Source organism: Falco cherrug, chromosome 14 (assembly GCF_023634085.1).
Source record: "Falco cherrug isolate bFalChe1 chromosome 14, bFalChe1.pri, whole genome shotgun sequence".
Classification (NCBI taxonomy): domain Eukaryota; kingdom Metazoa; phylum Chordata; class Aves; order Falconiformes; family Falconidae; genus Falco; species Falco cherrug.
Genome location: NC_073710.1, coordinates 3,421,872 through 3,443,300, shown reverse-complemented (window position 1 = coordinate 3,443,300; position 21,429 = coordinate 3,421,872). Strand labels below are relative to the sequence as shown.

Here is a 21,429-nt window from a genome sequence, read left to right as displayed (position 1 = left end):
ATCCAGTCATTTCAAGAGCATTGTTTATACACGAAGGAAAAATCAGAGCTCGGGGATCTATTTGTTTCATTTCTTTAGCCCTTTAGAGAATAAAGACATATACTGTTTGAACAACTTCAATGACTCCAAATCAAATTTCTAAGAATCAAAATATACCAGTTCAGTTTCCTAATCTATTTCCTAAATCAAAATATATCTTATTTCAACCAAGGCAATGTTAACGTTTAGACAGCAAACTCACCACAATACATGTTTCCATATTACAGACAAATATGGATGTATACCTACATGCACATATACATAGATCCTTTGTTACATATTCATTTTCATACCTCACCTTTCTGCTTCCTCGGAGTTTTCAACTTTGGGCCAAAGGCAGACGCTTGGTCTGTTCCCTTTTACCATTTCTGGCTTCCTCAGCTTTCCTTTGGTTTATATTTTTTTATACTTTCTCTCAAGTATCTGAAAATGCAGAATATTAGCTGAGTATATAGCAATACAGAATGATCAAAAGTCTGTAGAGATCACAAGTTTCCCACAATAGTGTTACAAGTATGAATTAAGTAATACTTAACACATTCATAACACAGTCATCACTGTCTCCCTCTTCCCCGCAGTGAAAGGAAATGACACTTCAAAGAAAAACTGCCTTAACAGGGTGAAATTCACACCTGCTACAATGCCATTATACACTTATTACTTTTACATTTGATTTGAATATGACTCTCTCACTTTTCTACCAGCAGTACACAGGACCCTTTTTTAGGATGACTGCCTAGGAGATGTGCTCCTTTCACATAAATGCTTCTTTATGATACCTTTCCTCCACCCCTCCCAGCAATGCCTTCCTGTTTAAGCCGCTTCATTCTGCAGTCAGTATACCTATGCAACTGTTGCTCCTTGTGTAGCCATTAATAATTGCTTTCCATCTGGATTATGCTTTTGTCACCTACTCTACATATGGCTGCACCTTAAAAACATAATAAAATGAAGTTATGTCAGCATAGTAAGGATTACTTCTGAACTGCTTGACTCAAAGCAATTTATTTTTTTCATATGTCAGTTATGAACTACAAGTACTACATAGAATAGGTGTTTAATGTCTTATCTTTCTGTCTCATTATCCTTCCTCTGTGTACACACATGCCAACACACGGCCACAGTGGCAGTCCATGTGCTTCAATTTGATATCCTTGGTATAACAGAAGGCATGACTGGCAGAATTCTCTGTGACGATTCAGAAAATCAGGGTACCTGCTCCTACTCGAAAATAGTGTGAAATTATATTTTAGCCACAATTCAAAAGGTGTGCCAAATGGGGCCTTTGGAAGGGGATGAGGATACGCTTCTATTGATTACGAATGTAGAAAAGAACTCACTGTGTATCAAGTCAACTCCAATGGCAGGCTTACGTCCAAAGCTGGATGATGACTGAATTTTTCCTAGGCCATGCAAAGATCCCAAATGTGATGGAAACCACATTCCTGCAAAAAAAATCTCGTATTTCTTACCGTTTGCACAGTTTCTCAAGAAGTTTCATTGTGAGATGACATAGGTCAGTTGCGAAGGCAGCATTCAGCACATAGCTAGCTTGTTGCATTCAAGTTCAACTATTGCTTCCTGCTAAGCAGACTGAATAGAAATCAGCAGATAAAAGATTCCAGTGGGCCTTGTAAAAATTCATTTACTAGTCCTGAATAGTACATGGGTGAATTTCTGTTGAAAGCTAAAGCAAGAAAGGAAAACTTTTATTGCCATTACTTTAAATAAATTAGTTATATTATAATTCCTGGACTCCGTATCCATTCTGAATAAAGAATGCATTGCTACTGTCACGCTTAATGTACCCTACTGCTTTGCACTATTTAGATGCATTTTATTCCACCATGGTAAGATATGCAGTGAATGCAGGTTTTAAGGATATTTGTAATACTTGCCTTCATTGTCATTTTGAAAATTCCAAAACTATGTGCTTTGCCCATGGCTAAAGGGTAGGATTATATTAATGAGACATAACTGCCATTTAATCACTGCAAGACCACACACTGGCTTCGGAATTCAGTGAAGTATGCTCTAAAAAGCTGAAATTAGTGTGTAAGGCCTTTAAATAGAAATCATATCATAATGCATTTGTGTTTAGCCATAAAATTGTGAACCTCTTATAAGACATACTCTGGAAGAAGGTAGCAGCACAGTATCCCATACCAGTGCTCTGCAGTTACTGTCTTAACTTCGAAGCAAATAATAAGTGCCATCAACAGGACAAACATCTCATCGTGGATCTTCTCCTAGGGACTCATTCAAATAATAATACATACTAATTTTTATGGTGTTCAGGAAATAGTAGAAGGATGTAACATTAAGCTGTACCTACACTACTTTTAAGGTAGTCTATATATGGTAGCACAGTATGGACCACTATGGATCAAACACCATTCAGATTTGCATGGTCAGTCTTAAATGACTAACCTCACATAAAGAGATTCTTGGTTTTGTTTGCTTTACAAAGCATTATAGAAGAAAACTCTGCTCAACAGTTGCACAATATCTTTTGGCTTCTCTTTCTCTTTGCTTCCTTCAACTTAATTGTAATAATTCTCCTTAATGTCTTGGGAAGATGACAGTCAAATTCTACCCAATGATTAGACTTTTCCCCCAGGTTTGTGTGTTCTCTGGACAAATTTGAATTTTTTACCCTGAAGAAGAGTATCAAAACAAGTAGATGTATCTAAAAAATACAGGAGGCATGTTCAAACAGTAAAAAGTCTCACACTTCATATGCACTACAAAGAAAACCACAGAATAATAGACATATCCAATTTTAAATATAAAATATGTATGTTTATATACACATAATAATGACATGTGGGAATCAGATACAAGGCTTTCATAATATAGAGGTGATAGACAGAAGCCTTGAAGAGTCCATGGATATTCTTTCCCTTTCCCTTTTTAAACAGGCATTTTTCTTTACAGCCCACCCAGAATTGGGTCACCTTTGAAAATGTTCTTAGGCAGTGACTGCGCAATTCACCCAAGGCAAGAGGACAAACATACTGCTGTGGCACTGCTGTACAGTTTGTCTCAATGAGGCAGGACAAGAAAAGGAGTATTTCAGCTTGTTAGGGAAAAAGAAAATCTGAATCTTTTGTCTTAAATTGTGGCTCCAAAAAACTGAGAGAAAAAATTTCAGTCCATAGGAACATTCAGCATTGTCAGCATTTGTTAGTGGAAATACTACATCACATATGTTAAATAGTAAATGTCCATTTATTTGCTGAGTTTACCTTTCATCATTACTACATTAACCCTTACAGCTGAATAATATGGTATTCTCTGCTTGAACATTTTTTACTATGTAGATCAGGGTAGTCAAGCTGTGATCCAGAAGGCAAACACAATTCACAACTTAATTCAGCTCTCATGTGGCTAACAGCCTACGATTTTTCATATTTTGTGTGAATTGTAACTAGTTAACACAAATACATACTAATAGCTGGCCTGGCAAAAGCATTTCAAAGATCTATTCAGCCTCAGAATAAGGAAAATGTTTCCAGACTTGGTAATAGATAAAGTTTACTTTACGAACAGTTTTGTCAGCTGAAAACAATAACACATCCCATCTACTTGTCAGAGCTCCTACAGCAGAAAGCGCAGCCTTCTTTGGTGTACTGTCAGAAAAGGCAGGTACACACTATCCAATTTCCTTCAAAGTTAGCTGCTTCAGTTTAAAAGGCCAACAAAGACATTGTATGACATTTGGGATGATTTTACCCATAGAGTACTAGGGAACATTCATAAGATCCTTTCTGCTGCCAGAAGTGCTCAGTAGTTCTGCTGCTTAGAACTGCTCCAGATGACAGGAATGAAAACACAAGTTACGGGTGATAGCATATTCAATAGGCTCAGCAGCGTTGCTAACAGAATGCTGGATCAGAGTTTAAGAAACTGTTAAAATCATAGTAAACTGATACGTTGCTCTGCCACTTTTCATCTTATTGGGCATGGTAAGTTTACTCAAAACTGGCTGAGGGTATTGAAGTCTCTGTATGTCTTTTTTAATTGCATTGTATTACAAGGGAAAATTTTAAAACTTTAATATAGATATGATACCTAAGTATAAAACTTCAGTGGTTTGATTTGTTACCAGACAACAGGCTCACATGACTACCTGCGGAACTGAATTGAATTCTGAACTTAAACTCTGTTCAGAAAAATCTTTAATTTGACACTTGCCTGTTCAAGCAAAACTTCAGAGCACAATTCTTGAGGTTAAATACTACAGCTAAGCTGGTCTGACAGCTTGCCACTGCCAGAAGTGGAAGGTCCTTCTTGTCTCCCCACTCCTCTTTCCCAGTTTCACGTATTCCACCTCTTTGTACCTGCTGTGGTTGTGGTCAGACTCTAGCTAAGCCAATGCAACTCGTAAATTCACCAGTAAAACACCTTTTTGCCACCAAGCTGACTTTGTTCTACACAGAGTCTGTTACTGCCGCAGCCTACATAAATAGAGGGGCATACAGTCAGGAGTGGAAGAACTTTCAGCAAACCATAAGACTGGCCAAAGCCATCATGCAACATCTCTCTTATTACTTACACAATACAAAAAACCTGATTTTTGTTTGTAACCAGGAGCTTAAAACTTGTTTTGGCTAGTAAATTTTTTGGGGAACTTTCAGAAGCCTTGACTCCCTAACTATCCTTTAGTTAAATTAAGTTGCAGTCTCACAACCTTTTTCTTTTGGGGGTTGGTTGGGGCTGGAAATGATGTTTTCACTTTAAGCTGCTTTAGCAAGTACTGCTGTGAAGAAGAATGATCATGATATTGTGCCCTTATATGATCCTTCCCACAAATATAACATTAGTGACATAAGAACAGACTTCCTTAAGGAAGTTCCTTAACTGAAGTGTTATGGCATACATCCTAATCAGTTCAGTACAGACCATATTTATCTAAAGACATAACTTATTTACTTCAGATGCATGTACAGAAGGAAACAAAGCAATAAAGTGAGATTAAACAGTAAGCAGACAAACTCTTCATTAGTTAATGGGTCATGCACTCATAGCTAGCTAGCAGTATTTTGAAATACCCACAGGAGCTATTTCAGCTTCTGGGTCTTTCAAATTACTTTCAGAATTTTACATTTTAAAATCTTTTGAGTGATAGCTAAAGCACACATTTAACAGCTGAAGAAAAAGAATAGTACAGCACTATCCTTAAACTTTTTATACTATTGATGTATGAGACAGAAACTGATCTTGGACAAGAATGTCAGTTTGTTTCCCAGAATATCACAAAAACCTGATGGTATGAAGGACAGATCTTTTCAACATATCAGATGCACAAGCATACGTATTTTGAGTGTTCCCCTTAGGTAGTTCTGAACACGCATCTATAGCAGTATGTCAGACATACCCTTTTGAACAGTTGCTTTCTTTAAGTGTAATTTTAGTCTGCTATGAAGTGATTCAGGTTTTCAAGAAGGGACTCCAATCTGATGGCTGGAACAGTCATTTTAGAAACATCCTGTACTTATTTGTTAACCAGCTTTGCTCATGACTAAATACCATGCAGCCAGCTTTTTTCCTCTCCATCCCACCTTTTAAAAACAAAAGCAGCCTCAGGCCATCAGGTCTTCCCCATCACCTGTTAATCTCCAGGAAACAGCTTCTTTCTCAATTGTTGCTTAACTAATGCAACATTTAACACTCCAGATGAATCACCACGGAGCTACTAGTAAGCTTTTGACTCTACTGTCCCTTCACCTCCACAATATTAAATTTACTGATGAAAGTGTCAGAACTCAGATGAGCTCCACTTTGAAAGGTCATTCTAGAGCCCACATTTGCCTCTGATACTTTCTTACCTCTTTTTGAATCTGTTCCTAGATTCTGGTAAATGAATTCATTTCTACGATGTAGTTCATTCTGCTTTTCAGAACTCATGACAGCTGTATAGTTTTTGTTCTTCTTAGCTGGAAAGCTCCTAGAAAATTATTTTGAAGTTTAGGGATTCAGGGTTTAGTATAATACCTACAGTGATTCCCCGCAGGACATTATTAAACATCAATGTAAAGTAATCTCTTGGTAGAGGCACTGAAGAGACAGAAGTTCCAATGAACAGAAAAGAATTTCTCTTTCTCATCCAAGCTTAACAAGAAACTACAAGAAACTCCCATGGATGATGGAAACAAGAGGACAGAAGGATCAATGGATTTGTTAGGAACCCTTTCCTCAACAACATGCGTATGTATTTATATATATACACACACATATATATATAAAATGTGTATTATATAAGTACATATACACACCTTTTCCCAAGCAGCTATTCAAAAGGATGGCCAAGGATGAAATCCGTTGATGTTTTTGCTGGAGTTCTAGCTTGTTCCTGTGCATTATTTCCCCCCCACAATTTCGTCAAGCAGAATGGCCTATGTGTAATAGAAATAGCGTCAGTCAGCAAGATCTTGTCTTCAACTGTTAACGCTTATAACCAGCAAATAAAATGACCCAGAAATCAGAAAAGGAAATCTCAACTTTTTTTTTCTTTACTTCTATCCTTGTAATTCCTCACTATCCCAACCAGGAAGAACATGTTGTCTTTCAGGCAGCTGCTGTAGCAGTGGTTTTCTTCAGTTGTGCACATATCTCGCCTGCCCTCCTCGAGGAGCGAGGCTGTGGGCTGCGTTTATTGAGCAGCCTCTAGTGGCTCACCATAGGAGCTACCCTAGACTGTCACCACGTGCTGCAGCGGGTACCTGCTCATACCTTGCACAGCGCTGCCCAGGATGCTCTTGACCACGTGCTGGCCCACGAACAAGGAGGGAGAAAGACAGTAGAAAGATTATAAACCAGTAACATTGACCTCTGTGCCATAAAAGTTGATTCGATCCTGAAGCATTTACATTCTGGTAATGGCTTACAGGAAATGCATAAAACCAAAGCAAAGAAAGAAGAAAGAGCCACAGGGGGTGTGATTTGTTCCAAGTGCAGTGAGGGGAAGAAAAAAAATAATTTTCTGACAATAATATTTATCTTGGACTTTATGTAATCATTCTTCAAAGATGCTACAAATTTCCCATACTAAACAGATGCAAAATTTCCAAGATATCTCATACTCTAATGTGAAACTCTTCTAGGAATTCCTATTCCATTCACAACTTCAAAAATCTACAATTTGTGAACCTACAACAACAATCTAGTAAACATAGCAATTGTTCACCAGAAAACTAGTGCACTATGAAAGTCTTTTTAGCTGTCCTTTCATTTAGTCAGAATAGGTAGGTATTGGAGATGTTAGAGTCACAGACTAGCTAGACTCCTTTTGAAATCTTTAGGAGGCATTAGGTGAAAAGATGGAGGCTTAAGATATGCCTTGAAGATCAAAATTAAGCTTATTGGGGACTGATAAGCCCCAGTTGCTTGCCTTCTAATTATACACTATTAGGAGTCAATTTGTGATACTGTGTGAACTCATTAGTGAAACAGTATCTGACCCATGTAAGGCAGGCTACACACTGTGGAGCAGTATCTTGTAGAGAATGAAATTGCAAGGGTAGTAACTGACCTCTCTGCTATCCGCATCCAGAGACTGGGTAGTAAAATAGTCCTGTTGCTTTTCTTCTACATATTCACCTTCACTGGAGTGGCTGATGCTTCCCTGAAGGAAAAGTATTACATGTGTGAGCAGGATGAGGCAGCACACAGGAAAGCAGCCAGTGAAAGAAATCTTACGTTTCAAATCAGCATCTCTATTACTGCCTCTTACTGCAAAAACTACAGCGCTGAGCTATTCACACAGTACACGCGTATCCTTCCTCATTTAATAGGTGGCTCGTAGAGAACATTGTGCCAGAAAGAAGATCAAAACCAAGCACATAGATTTCACAGATAACAATCCCAATCCGGTTCTTACCATATAGACTCATCAGAACAGTTTGATTTAGCCATCATTTTGCCCATTCAGGAAACCAACTGTGGCAAGGTACTTCAGAAAGGCTTTTTTAATTTCTGTTTATACTATATTCACTGTCAGCACCCCAAGTACACCAGTAGGCCTTAGGTGACCAGACTCAGCTCAGCTGGAGCTTCCACCCATGTAACAGGACAAGAGCCCATTCCAGCTCAGCCCTGAGCCCTTTCCTTAGCCATGCTGTACATGTATCTGTGCCTTAGGTAGCTTGTCTCTTTGCAGTGTGATTCCTGGCCCCATCTCCTCCTGCTGCTGACTGGATCTCCCAGAACGGACCCTGGTTTGTTAACTTGCTTCATCTGGTGCTGCTGAAGGATCACTGCACACCCAAGTCAGGTATTGCAGGACTAGCCCTCGCCCAGCAAAGGGGCAACCTGCACAACAGTCACCTGTACCTCCAGGGCTGCTGGCTGCTCCCAGACCCACAGAGCAGCCCCACTCATGCTGCTTCTTGACAGGGAGCTCAGGCCAGGAACAGCTTCTCAGGCCTGGGCTGAAATAGGGCTCCTGGACCAACTGGCAAGGGCTGTGGTGGAGCCCCCGCGTGATGCTGGCTGGAGCAAGAATGGCCTGTCAGTGCAGCAGGTACCCTAGGTACCTAGCTCTGGGCATAGGTTCCATGTATAACTTATCTTCATTCTGCACACTTGATATCTTCCCCAGTAGCTCTGAATACTGTATTTTAAAATAAAATAGAAAAATACTAAATGATTTGTGGTTACAGCCTGGAGGCAATGCTCTTCTTGAAAAATAAATATTACAATAATCAAGCTCTTCAGTTTTGGAAAGCAAGAAATTATCATCTTATCTGAGACATTACCACTGGCTTCTTACTGTTGAAAACAGAGAATATTTACAATACACATTAATTTTAATGGTTACAGGTAGAATCAGATTATCAGAAATGTACACTCACCATGTGAATGAAACTCATCTGAGATATCCCTTATGTCAGCCTCTGAGGATGTTTAATTTTTGTAAATAAATTAAACTGTAAAGGTTAGAAAGAATAGAGAAGACAGAATCAGACACTTCTTGGAGGGTGAGTGAAAGGACAGAGGCACAGGTTGCAGAAAAGGACATTCTGATGACATACTAGGAGATGTATTTTTCACCATGAGGTGGTCAAATGTCCAAACGTGGACCCAGAGAGGTTGTGAAATCTCTGTGTTGGAGATATTAATCAGTCAAGACTTTATCAGACAAGACCTGTGTAACTTGATTGTATGCCAGAAGTGCCTCCCAAACTATATATTCTATAATTTTTCTATTAGTAAAATCCATAAGAATGATTATATGCAATAACATACACTAATATTTATTTCAAAGAGAAATTAACGTGCGTATCTATTTTCCTGAAATATTTCTTTCTTCCAAAATATAACAGAACTGTAATTTATAAGTATAATCTTCTGGATTAGGAAGTAAACTGAAACTTGTACTTACAAAGTGCAGAAAAAAGTATCTTCAGATGTGTAATTAGTGCTGTTCTTTTGTGAGGTAGGAGATTACCAGAATTCATCACCTGGCTCCTGTTGTACTAGCGTAACTGGTTTACCCAGTATTTCTGGTTTTAGTTCATAGGTAGCACTGCTCAGGATAATTTTTAGGAACTCTCAGAGGTCAAGGGTAACAATCAATCTGATTATTTCCAGCAGGCTCAAATGACTTGATCATGTTGTCATATGAGAATAAAATTTGTTGAGGAAATTTAAAGATTATTTTTGTATTTTGTTGTGAAAACATCACATTATTTTTCTCTTCTGTGAAAGAGCCAGGTAGATTTCAGGATAAGTCTCAGAGAACTTCTGTCACAGGCACTCAGACACTGAAATAAATAATAAACCATAAAAAAAGTTAAAATGAAGGCTTCATAGGGATGAGCTTTCAATGAGAGTAATGTATCTGTTAGTTTACTGAATTTTAGGCTGCTGCTTCTACAGATGTCATACATGGAATCAAAAGCAGCCACTGACCTTGCTTGTAGTTGAGGCCAACCTTGGAAGCACAAAGTCAGTAACTTTTGAACTTTATAAATCTTGGCTTTTGTTTACATGTTTGGAATGTACAAACAAAAGAAAAAAATCCATCTTTTTTGCACTGGGAGGAGAGAGCGGGGCATCATTACATGCATCAATTGCTTCAGACCCGAAGTTAGCTCTCACAATGAGGCCAGCAAAATTCTTATTTTATGTCTGCATGTCAAACATGTCATGAATGACCAATACTCTTTATATCCTAGAAAGGAATCCTCAGACTCTTTAAACCTCTTGCTAGTATAAAAAACTTGCTACTATAAATGTGTTACTATATCGTATTTACACGGTTCAATTCTGAGCAAGCCGTATGGGGGAATGTGTTTTATGTGAGAGTCTTCACCTAAAGTTTCTCGAACCTCAGTGAAATTACAGAAAAGATTAATACAAATTGCCCTTATCTGACTAGGACAGGAAACAACCAAACAATTTGCATATACCCCCAGTACGGCTACAGGGGTCACTCCCATCTGCCTTTGAGCTTCCCAAACCAAAACTGCATCGTAACTACTTTTACCTTTCTTCCTGTCTTACTCTTTTCTTTTCTTACAAAGGATAGTAAGACCCCTTTACCTTTTCCTTCATCGGCTTAAGGCCAGAGCTATTTCCTGTTCTGGTGGTAAGGGAATAAGCCCTCTGGGCATCCCGACAGGTGATGGTGCGGTAACCCGAGACAAGGCCATTCAATAGGAAGGCACTGCAGCTCACTGCATTGATAACAGCACCCTCCAAGCTTGACAGTCATCCATTTTAGCTAATCTCTAGGTTTTAAATGAGCTGTACAGGAAAAAAAGCTTCCAGGTGATTTCAGATTGTCCAGACAATGCTGGTAAGTACAAAAGAACACAGGCATTCACAATCTGAAGTACTCCTCTATATATCTTTTTGAGTATAGTAAGATAGTGCAATCAAGTGTGATATTTGGTCCTTTGTTATGGGTAAGAACTGAATTACTTTGTAATTAGCCTTGTGGCCTTCCTGTTGATAGTTTAGAACCTGAAAAGTGACAGAGCAGCTGTGTGTACACATAGATAGGCCTTCTGTTATGTTAATTTGAGTTACATTTATTTATTTGGTCCTGATCTTCTTCTGAGATTCTTCCATATGAAGTCTGTGATGTAAAAGAAATAAACTCTTTCTTCTCAGAATATTATCCAGTACAGCTGAGTGTAATATAGATTGCTTTTCAAAATTCCCCATAACCCAGTCTGTATGTTCATTCACACTTCATGAAAGTTGGAAACCATACTCTACTATCTCAGTGTATCTTACATTTTGCCTTTTTGTCTGGTTAATCTCTCAAATAATGGTTCATCACATTCCAAAAATGTTATTCTCCAAATTTTCCTTCTGACAGGAATACCAGTTTCCATTTTTTCTTTTTAAACTTATGTCAGAAAATTCAAAGCTGAACATTCATGACTCATAGAAAACAATAAAAATGAAAATGGGACTCTTCTTTACCCACCATTGGAACTCCAAGTTATTATATGATTGCTTTTCTCCCCAAGATCTTATGTTGCACATACCAGTTTTACATTTAAACATCTGGTAAGGCTGGAAACCTGGAACACAGAGTATGTTCTCTCAATTCTGAGGTCTTCCCTCAGCTGCCTCCCTTTAGTAAGTTTTTCAAAAGTCATCTGCCACAATACGTTCTGGAAAGCTGATAAACCAGTTGAGATTCAACCTCTGCTATTGGTCATGGTCCCTTAAGAATCAACCATAAACTAACAGAAGGATACAATAGGAAAAGATCCTTGAACCATTAAAATTTAAGAGCTGTCAAGAAACCTCAGTTTCATTTCTTCTGCCACTTAATTTTTACATGGAACTTTGGGTAGAGCAGTAAACATCTGTGCCTCAGTCTTCTCCATCTGAAAAACAGGTTTTGTTTTCTTTCACTAGGGCCAGTTTTGTAAGCATGAATAAGTAGTTCAGAGAAATGCTCTGAAATTGGCATCTTGCCTAGGATATTGAAAAAACTGGAGAGCCTTTATTCAGCCATCTTCAGTTCAACAGAGAAATTCTAGCAATGAAGAATCTTCATTAGAAACCAACAACTGAAATAAACCTTCCTATTACTGAAAGATTCCTGCTTAGGATGATAAAATCTTTTTTATTCATAAAAGCAATACTACTCGGGGAGCAGCAGCACTGTGAGTTAGCCTACAACTCTCCACAGATTTGGTTCAGCCAGTAAAGGCAAGCATCAGGTTCTGTTTCCGTGCACAAATAACAGATATCTGCTGCAAATCTGCTGTGCAAGATGACCAGCTAATGGTATGCTGACAATGGCACAGGAGTTACAGACACAGTATCAAACATGACAAGCTTGCCAGGAATGTACTAACCAGAAAGTGCTCAGATCCAACATACCTAGACATTAAAAGTTTTTTCCTAGTGACTGCAAGTACATGAAGGAAGTGAAAACAGGAAGGAAAGGATGTAAAACACCTTCAAAATGCTGTGCTATTCTTGACATGCAATGCTAGAATTCTGGGACACAAAAAAATTATTTTCTATTCCTTCACCTAGGGCTGCAGCTTTCCTCATGAACATCATATTACAGGGAAGTAGCTACGTAGTTTGCTGGATCAAGTTGAGAGCAGCTCGACAAAAACCCAGAGGCAAAGCCCAAATTCAGGTTACAGCCTCATATGACAGCAAACACTGATCATCAGAGTGGATCAAAGGGATTTGTGGCACAACGCCTTGAATTTTACCAAGTATATTCCATGATCTCTGTTCTGTTCAAGGATTCTGGATTGCAATAGCTTTGTAACACAACTGACGTTTCCCATCAGCAAGCAAGCCCTCGGGTAGGGACAGAGAAGATTACGCTGTCTAGATTTTATTATCTCTTCCCAATCTAGCCAGATATTTCAGCAGTCAAAACTTGCTGGAACTGACTTTTATGTTTTGATGGTCAATCTCCTGAAAGTTAAGGTGTTTGCATATTAGCTGCTCTTTATTACATTTCTGTTGCCTTTCAGTGTATCTCTGTTACCTTGTCATGTTTGGAATACTGAATACTATCATACTACTGAATATTGAATATTATCGTGTGAAACGATGCCTTACCAGCCCCTACTCCCATGCTACTGTCTGTTCAGAATAGCATGATCTCACCTTTCCATTGCTTTTCGTTTCCACAGGCCAGACACAGAGGAAGTTTTATAAAGCAGTGATGTGCACACACTGTTTATAGGATCTGCCTCTGCCACACTGAAATGTGGTCCTCTTGAAGTGTAAGTCAGGTGCCTGAAGGGAGGGAACCAGAAACACAGACATCTGAACACAGAGAGTGGAGAAAACCTTGTCTAATTGAAATCAGAGGGAAGAATTCAGGTAGGAAATGCAATTAGCGTACTGAAATTTGGCAACAATACCTGGACTGAAATTCTACTTTCATAGGGAATCAGGGATTTTTGATGGCCGCAGGCAGGAAAAAACTTGGCTTTGCCTTTTTCTAAAAAGCTGCCACTTTCATCAAAAAAACAAATCCAATATTGTCAGAAAGCCTTTTTTCTCCAAACTAAAATTTACATGAAATAGAAAAACAAAACAATTGAGGTTTTATCATTAAATTAAAAATTAAAAAAAACAAGTCTATGTAATTGTATCAAAGCCATTGTTCACAAATCTACAAGCTTTCTATCATGTATTTTTTATTTTGTTTTTACATATAGTTTAGAACATGTCTTTCTACAAAAATGTTCTAGTAAAAAAATAATTTTCACTAAGATTCTTCTAAAAAGCTTGTAAGAATTGATTGGCTTTAACAGAGGTCAACACTTAAAGCTGGAGAAATTTACATATTTCTTGTATATTACCAAAAAAGAACCACCAACTGGTTCCCCAGCCTCCCTGTAGAAAGCTCCAACACCTGGACAGCTCCTGAAAGTTCCCTTTCCACTTAAGACTGGCTCATGGCTGAAAACTGCTTTAATACCTATCACTGAAACTTTTCTTTCTCCAGAAAACTACCGTTATATAAAAAGATGACTTGGATATTTATAGTAAGAATGGCCAAGGTAATGATAAAAATGTGGGAAAATCTGACTCAGTTGAATTTGACAGGGTCAGATAAAAGCAAATATAAGCAAATATAGACTTCTGAAAATAAGCTAGTGAAAGGTTGTTGTTGATGGGGAGAGGATGTGTATGGCATGGGATGGGAGGGATGGAGCTGTCACTGTGCTGACACAGAAATCGTCCTTGTCATCTTAAATCGCTGTGGACCTGGACCCTGACTAAGGATAGCGCAGGCTACCTGAGAGACCTGTACCCTGACCCAGGGTAAATAATCACCTCAGGAAAATAGGGATCTCAATTAATGTCTTATAAAAAATGATGTCATACACTTTATACAGCCCAGTTACTAACTTACAAAAGATACTCAGCATATGAAAGACTGAATATATATTAACCATCTAAAAATATAATTAGAATGTTAATTATAAGGGCCTTTTAACTGAGGTTTCTGTTTTTAAAATTAATTATAAGAGCCTTTAAATTGTTGCCACTGTTTATGTTTACATACATAAACTTGATGCTCTTTTTGTTATATTAATTTAGAAAATATAAATGACTTCAGGTTTATACAGAAATTTTGGTTTCTGAAACTTACAAAACCATGATGTCTGCTTATTTTGTGATGATAGACTCATACCAATGAATATGACTCAACTTTTAGCATCAGGTTTTTCCAGTACTATATTAGTGTGAAAATGAGAGAATGAAACTCAGCAACCTCACAGAATCAGGATTGCCTGTCTAGTTTTCTCTTCTAAACTGAGATAAAAATAATATCACTTATAACCTCTGACCATTCAGATGTTTTTATGTTACTATCTTTATACCTGCTATTAACTTTATTGGGACCCACATACTTTTTAATATGAGTATGCAGAACTGGTGTTATTTTTTCATCAAAATACTTCAGGTGTTTTCTTTCCTATGCCCATAACACATATCACCAAATTACCAGAAGGTAACTAGTCACAGGGATGCATGAGCTTAGGGTGCTGATGAAAATACTGTTTCTAGGTATACACCTCATTTCTTCTGCATAAAGGTTCAGCTGGCTTTAAAAGATCAGCCCCTGACCTACCCTAGTTTCAGAACACCTTGCTACAAACTGCAATCTAGGAGGTGATCTGAGAGTGGCTTTGCAGTTCTAAGGAACAAAGAGGCTAAGCTAGATGTGTAACTTGCCTCTATATTCTTTCCAGAGGTTCAGCACAGCTGCTTGTGAAGCAGCTGTGAAGCCTGTGAAGCAGTAGCTGTACTGCTGCAATTTACAGTCTAACACACTGAAGAAAAATATCACAGATTTTGGTGTTCTTTAACATGGCAGGCTGTAAAATACAGAAAAATATGTCCAAAAATAAGCAATAATCAAGTGTTAATAGCTGTAGCATCCCTGAAGACCAGTAAGGTGGAGAGAATGGGTGTGAACAACTGCAATCACCCAAAGAGAAGTGTCCCTGCTTGTGAATTCGAGCTGTCAGTCATCCTCTGAGTAGAGACAGTAGCAGATACACAGGTCTAGAGACCTTGGGAGCCAGCTGAAGCTAGGTTGGACCAGACCATTAAACCAAGGCCTGAGGCAAAGCTAAGAACAGAAACAAGTTATTTTCTTCTTATTTTATGCCCGTATGCACTAGTTTATGTGTAAAAACTAGTGATCACCACAGTGAAAAAAGAAAGTGTTATTTAGAGTATCTACTTAATAATTCCTCTGGCGACCTGAAACTTTTAAATCCTCAAAAGCTCCAACCATTTTGTCCAGCCTAATTAGGATTCTGACAAAAGATATTTCAGCTGATTCTTTTAATTTGCATCCAAAATTAACACAGAGGGAAGAGCCACCTTCATTGCTAGCCTGGCTAAAACTGCTGTTGAAGCAAGCTCTTCCCAACAGCAATTACTCACTGCAACAGACATGTTTTTACTTACAACCTCAAATCCACCAACCCTGCCCCAAGGGAAGAATAGCTACCCCACCTGTCAGCATGCAAATATGGTTGGTATGTTCAGTCACATTCACTGGAAAGCTTGTGATCCCACTAACAAAAAGATGAAGGTTTCTTATTACTTTGAGACACGTTTTCAAGAGATCAAAACAGTGGAACAAAGAGATACTTTAAAACTGAGAAACCAAATCTGCAAGATTTCCCAATTCTATGAAGGATATGGAGAAGCCCTAGTAAAAAAAAAGTATCTTTTTAGAGCTTCTGAAACCTAGTGCAGCCTCCAGCTTCTGAAACCTAGTGGAGCCTCAGGCTGTTAACTCAGTCTCATCCAAAATGCAAAATTGTTTTCAGGTGACACAAGCTTCATGTTTTTAGGGCATTTCATAATGTTCTGAAATAATTGCTTATAAAACCAGAACCATTAAATAATTTCAAAAGTATTGTTTGAGCTAAATTAAATAATATTTCTGTCATCATTGCTTTGTTCTTCTTATTTCTTGATATCCCAGGCTATTAGGCTGGGATATTCTCACAGGTAGGAAGTGCTAGGGAAGCCTGTCATCCAAGATCTGGGAAATGAAATGATTAAATACATGGACTAATCAAAATGTCATGGACTAATCATAAAACTAATCAGAATACATGCAAAACAAATTTTGACACTAGTCATATCCATATTATATTTTAGATCTTTCAAAAAAATGCTGTTAAAATCAGTCAGAGGTTCTGCTAACATCTTTCTTTTTTGCCCTCACCTCACCCTTACATTTACAGGCCTCTCAGGTTGGTCCTCCATGGTTGTTTTCACCTGCTATCCCAACATTTCCAGCTCGACGCCAGTTTTTGCTGCTTGTTTATTTATTTATGCCAAAAGCTGCCTTTCACACTATCCCTTAAACCTAGAAAACCCTGCTCAAATTAATTAGTACTCAACTTAAAATCCAACCTCAAGACATGTTTTTACTTTGATGCTTACAGTAAACTGCCAGTTAACAGTTGAGAGGAAGATTGCATGCAGGGAATTTTGATACCATAAACACTGTTTACTTCCAGCTTCAGGAAGTCTACTAGGTATGCAAATCACTAGACTTGTTGCTTTGTGTTGTTTCTTGTTTCTTCCATTAAATTAGTTTACTACAGCTACTGCAACATACTAAAGGAAATAAATCTCTGTGCATGGTATTAAGAACATGAGACAGAAAGTTGGCTATCGCTGTCTCTTCTGTTTGATACTGTGGTTGTATTAAGTAATATCCATGTGCCAGAATCAAAGTTGCCTAATTAACATTTATACTCGTGGTAGCGCTGTGCACAATTAACTTTTTTTTTTTTTGAGACCCATACCAATTTCAGCTAAATTTAGAAGCAAAGTTGTTCTTTTCTTACAGCGGTTAGTGAGATATTGTAAATTTTACCTGCCTTACTTTGAGAAAGGAGTTGAAGGACCAAAGCCTGCTTACTTCAGTCCTCACCCCATATCCCAAGGGAAAAATTCAGTCATCTGTAAAACACAAAAGGAAATGAAATAGACCAAACTCTATCAGATCAACTAAGCTTCACCATAATAAAATAATCTGATACTATATTATCCTGTACAAAAAGGAAAATCACCAATCCCTGAATTTTATAAGCCAAAACTCAGTTTATTCCTGATTTCTAATGTATTTTCTGTGCATAGCATACACATACACACTGGGAAAGGGCTGCTCCTCATCCTGTGAATGTACACCATTTTTGAATATTTTCAGGGGAATGTATAGACCTGCAGAATCTAGCATGTTAGCAAATTCAGACTCTTCCAAATGTTAATAGATCAAAACAATTCTTTTAGCATTACCATGTTAATGATTAACAATGGAAGCATTACCTAAGAACATTGTCCCAGGAAACACTGGCCCAGAAGAGAAGAGAACTCTTTATGGTTTGCTATGTGAAAAATACCTTGATAAATAGCTTGTTAGGAGACTCTGTGGAATTCCCATCTTAGTACGCCAGGGATGTACAGGGTTAATAGACATGAAAGCTTCCATAACTTTTCCAAAAGCATATGTTATGGTCTACACAGCAATAGGTTGAGACACAGTTTACAGATAACAACCTTTATTATTGCAGTAGTAGCTACAGAGTGTTAAAAGGGTGATTCACATATTTGTTTTGTAGTTAGAAAGGCTATTCAATTTATGCATGATGTCATGCATTTATGAGGACAAAAGGCAAGAAAATAGACATACAAAATGCTGAGCAGAATTAATCAGTTCTGTGTCATAGTATAGCCTCTGTTGTCAAATGCTATGTGAGCCTGTTCTCATTTGCAAATTCAAGCTATGACAGAAGGAAAATTTATTATATAGTTTTACAAAACACAGGCTTAGCAGGACTTGCACTAATGCCTTATTGATACAGTAGCTCTAACCCATCTTTTTGATCCCTCTTCTGATATTTTAGATTGTGAGCTTCCTTCTTTTAGCACCAATATGAAAAAGGTGCTGTAAAACCTCTCATCGGGGGACCTGAATGACTGAAAGATGTGGATAAGGAAATAAGGGAGAAACAAGAAGATGGATGTAGGAGAAAATAAAAGTTTAAAAAATTACATATAACTGTCAGGAGAGATACACAAAGAGAACATGTTGATACAAGGAACAAGTACACCAAAAATATCAGTGGAGTATGATGATGTACATGAGAAAGACATTCTAATGGGAAAAGAGCTGCTGTAGAATCAGAAAGTCTTGATTCTATTTCAAATTACCTACAATGGTTCTAAAAAATCCTAAAGAGGTTACTTAATCTACTACATTTTCTGTCTGTAAAATCAGAAAGAATACTTATCTGATAGGCAAACACAGGAATATAAAAACCTTATACATGTGTAATAAATAAATATATATTAAAAAAAGTAATCTTAAAACCTATTAAGCTTCATGTACTGAAAATGAGATTTACACAGTTGCCTCCAAACACCTGTTCCCATACAGCCAGCCCTCTGCACAGCTGCTGACCAGTGCTGCAGCTTCCCTGCTCTCCCCTCATCTCACTGGCAGACAGACACCTGTCAGTCACAGCCCCAACCCAAACCCCCCAGCCTACAGCCCCAGCACTTTCCCACATCATCTGAACTAAGGCACCTGTGCTATGTGATCTATGGCACGAAGACAGGCTGCTGTTCGCTTGAGGAGATCTGTTTATGGAGCTACAGATGTAACATGCTACAGAACTGGAGAAATTCAAATCTCTAGGCTGATGGAAGCATCTTTTGAACCAAATATTTGGGTAGATCCATGACACCAGGACAAAGTCAAATCTCTGACTCAGCCTATTTGACAGGGGTTAAATGAGATAAAAAGTGTTGTCACTTACTTTTCCTGAGGCTTTTTTCCTATTTGCTAGTGGTGTCTTGCTTAGTTACAACTTCCTATGGTTTTTTTGCTGGGAAAAAAAAGGACTGAAATAGAAAAAAATATATAATTGGAAAAATACTGTAAATTAAAGGTTATGCAGAAAGTAAGCAATTGTAGAGAGCACTATGTTGCCCAACAGCAAACAGTATTCACAGCAGAAAATTCAAACAGGTGTAGGCAAAGCAACTAGAGAAGAATGCAAATACAATTATATACCTAGAAGAGTCATAATGAGAACAAAAGATGTATTGTTAATAAAAATGGAAGTCAGACACTGAAGTAAAAAATAAATATTGAGTGAATGAGTTCAATAAAAAATAAAATAAATAAATAAAGCACAGCACTTGGAAATGTAAACAAAAGGAATACTGAGAGGAGAAAATGTCACCAGAAAGATGTCGAACAGAAAAGATTAACAATGGAAAAAAGTAATTGAGGGCCATAGACTGTTTTCCAGATTGCTCTGGAGACTGGATTGGAATATGGAAGATGAAGGTGGGGTATTTATACCACATAAAGTTAAACCTTTAGTTTAAGAAAATTAATTGGGAAAGTAATCTCCTTATTTTTTAACATAGTTGACAGATGAATAAGGTACTCCTCTAAATTGCTCCAGGAGACTTCTTCCTACAGGTTAAACAAGAAGTCCAGAGGGTGACAAGTGGCTGAGCCAAATTAACAGTTCTTGGAAGGAGGGCATCCAGTCCTTTCTGGCTTCTTTTTCTTTTCTCCCCCATCTTTCTTGTATTGCCTCTGGAGTTGTATCTGATTGATTTCAAGGTCAGGCAACAAAACTCACTAACCTGGCAAAAATGTGCACCTTTGGAAGGTGTGCAAGGGCAGTTTTTTCCTGTTTTATCAGATTGAACAATCTGCAGTCAGATGAGTTCCAGAAGTGGCTCAAGGTAAGCATTGGGATCACGTAGCCAAGAGCAGAGAGGGTTACAGAAGGGTGGAGGGAAGAAAGAATTCCTTCTTGGCAGCATCAAGCCTTTAATTTAATTTAAGACATCCCCTGAGCTTATAGGGACCCAGTTTTTTAACATAACCACCTTAGTGCAATACCTTAAGTTAGATGGTGAGAACTGTGACACTGCCATCATTTCTGCCCATAGAAGAGGGTTTATTAGTGTTCTTAAATACTTTTCAAACTTATACCTTCAGATTCTGATGTCTTTTCTATTCATGTTAACCAAATCATGCCCCCCAAACTTTGAGTAAAGTAGAATTAGTAGCATCCTAAACTGCCAACCTCTCATTTGCCATTTTGTTCCACAGCACTGCTTTTTTATTATATTACTTGAAGTATTACATGCTTTCAAGAGGAAACTAGCATTAGATTTGCACACTTGTGTTTTTTATTGCAAATCTCATTACGCCTGTTGGGTTTTATTTTTAGCCTCAAACTCTTACATTATGCAAATAGATTAGAATCTGCATTTTCAAGTTTTCCTTTCTCAGTAGTGTTCACCATTTTCTTTTTTATAGAGACTTTGGTTATATATTAAAAATTTCCCTGCTTCTTTGATATACCTTATATATACTTTGATATACCTTAGTCAGGAAGGCTTTGTATGGTATTCACACTAAATTTGGCCAACATAATACTAATTTTTTTCTATTTCTACTACCCTGGCTGCTTGTAACTATTACATGAAATTTGAGCAAAAGGTGAAACAAGGATTCTACTGCCTATAGGTACAGATGTACAAACAAGCTACTACAGGGTGTGCTAGGGTGTGAACACGTAGCACATCACATGCTCTGCAGAACTTGTCTGCAACCTGTTCTTTCTCTAGTTTATTTTGTGCTATTACTACACAAAAGCGGACTTTATGATACTTTGCTAGCCAACAGGAACTTGTGTACAATAGATACATTTTCAGGCTAGGTGACCACACTGGGGCCTTCTTTCTTAAGATACAAAATCATTTCTTTCTGGGAGTTACAGCTTTTAAATATTTTTAGACAGTAGATACATCTCATATTTCAAAGACATGCACATGGCAATAGACTACACATGCAAAGACACG

At 37.8% G+C, this 21,429-nt stretch overlaps 1 protein-coding gene and 1 long non-coding RNA gene across 5 annotated transcripts in view; both read right to left on the bottom strand.

Moving 5' to 3' along the window:
* Positions 1 to 1,477, bottom strand: part of ESRP2 (epithelial splicing regulatory protein 2) — a 59,785-nt gene extending 58,308 nt beyond the window's left edge. The window contains exons 1-2 of the mRNA XM_055726695.1: positions 1,380 to 1,477; positions 338 to 462 (exon numbers count right to left, since the gene is read on the bottom strand). The gene's annotated coding sequence lies outside the window, so the exon portion shown is untranslated. The remainder of the gene's footprint in view (positions 1 to 337; positions 463 to 1,379) is intronic.
* Positions 1,478 to 5,875: 4,398 nt separating this feature from the next.
* LOC114017390 (uncharacterized) lies at positions 5,876 to 19,443 on the bottom strand. 4 transcript variants are annotated; one of them, XR_008735176.1, is made up of 8 exons: positions 19,356 to 19,443; positions 17,411 to 17,496; positions 13,147 to 13,278; positions 9,425 to 9,806; positions 8,895 to 8,969; positions 7,574 to 7,666; positions 6,318 to 6,437; positions 5,876 to 5,989 (listed from the first exon to the last, which is right to left on the bottom strand). It is a non-coding gene; the product is annotated as an uncharacterized LOC114017390 (long non-coding RNA). The 4 variants fall into 4 exon arrangements; XR_008735174.1 differs by lacking the exons at positions 17,411 to 17,496; positions 19,356 to 19,443 and adding an exon at positions 13,407 to 13,650; XR_008735175.1 differs by lacking the exons at positions 8,895 to 8,969; positions 17,411 to 17,496; positions 19,356 to 19,443 and adding an exon at positions 13,407 to 13,650 and having other exon boundaries at positions 6,318 to 6,811.
* Between the last annotated feature and the right edge of the window lie 1,986 nt (positions 19,444 to 21,429).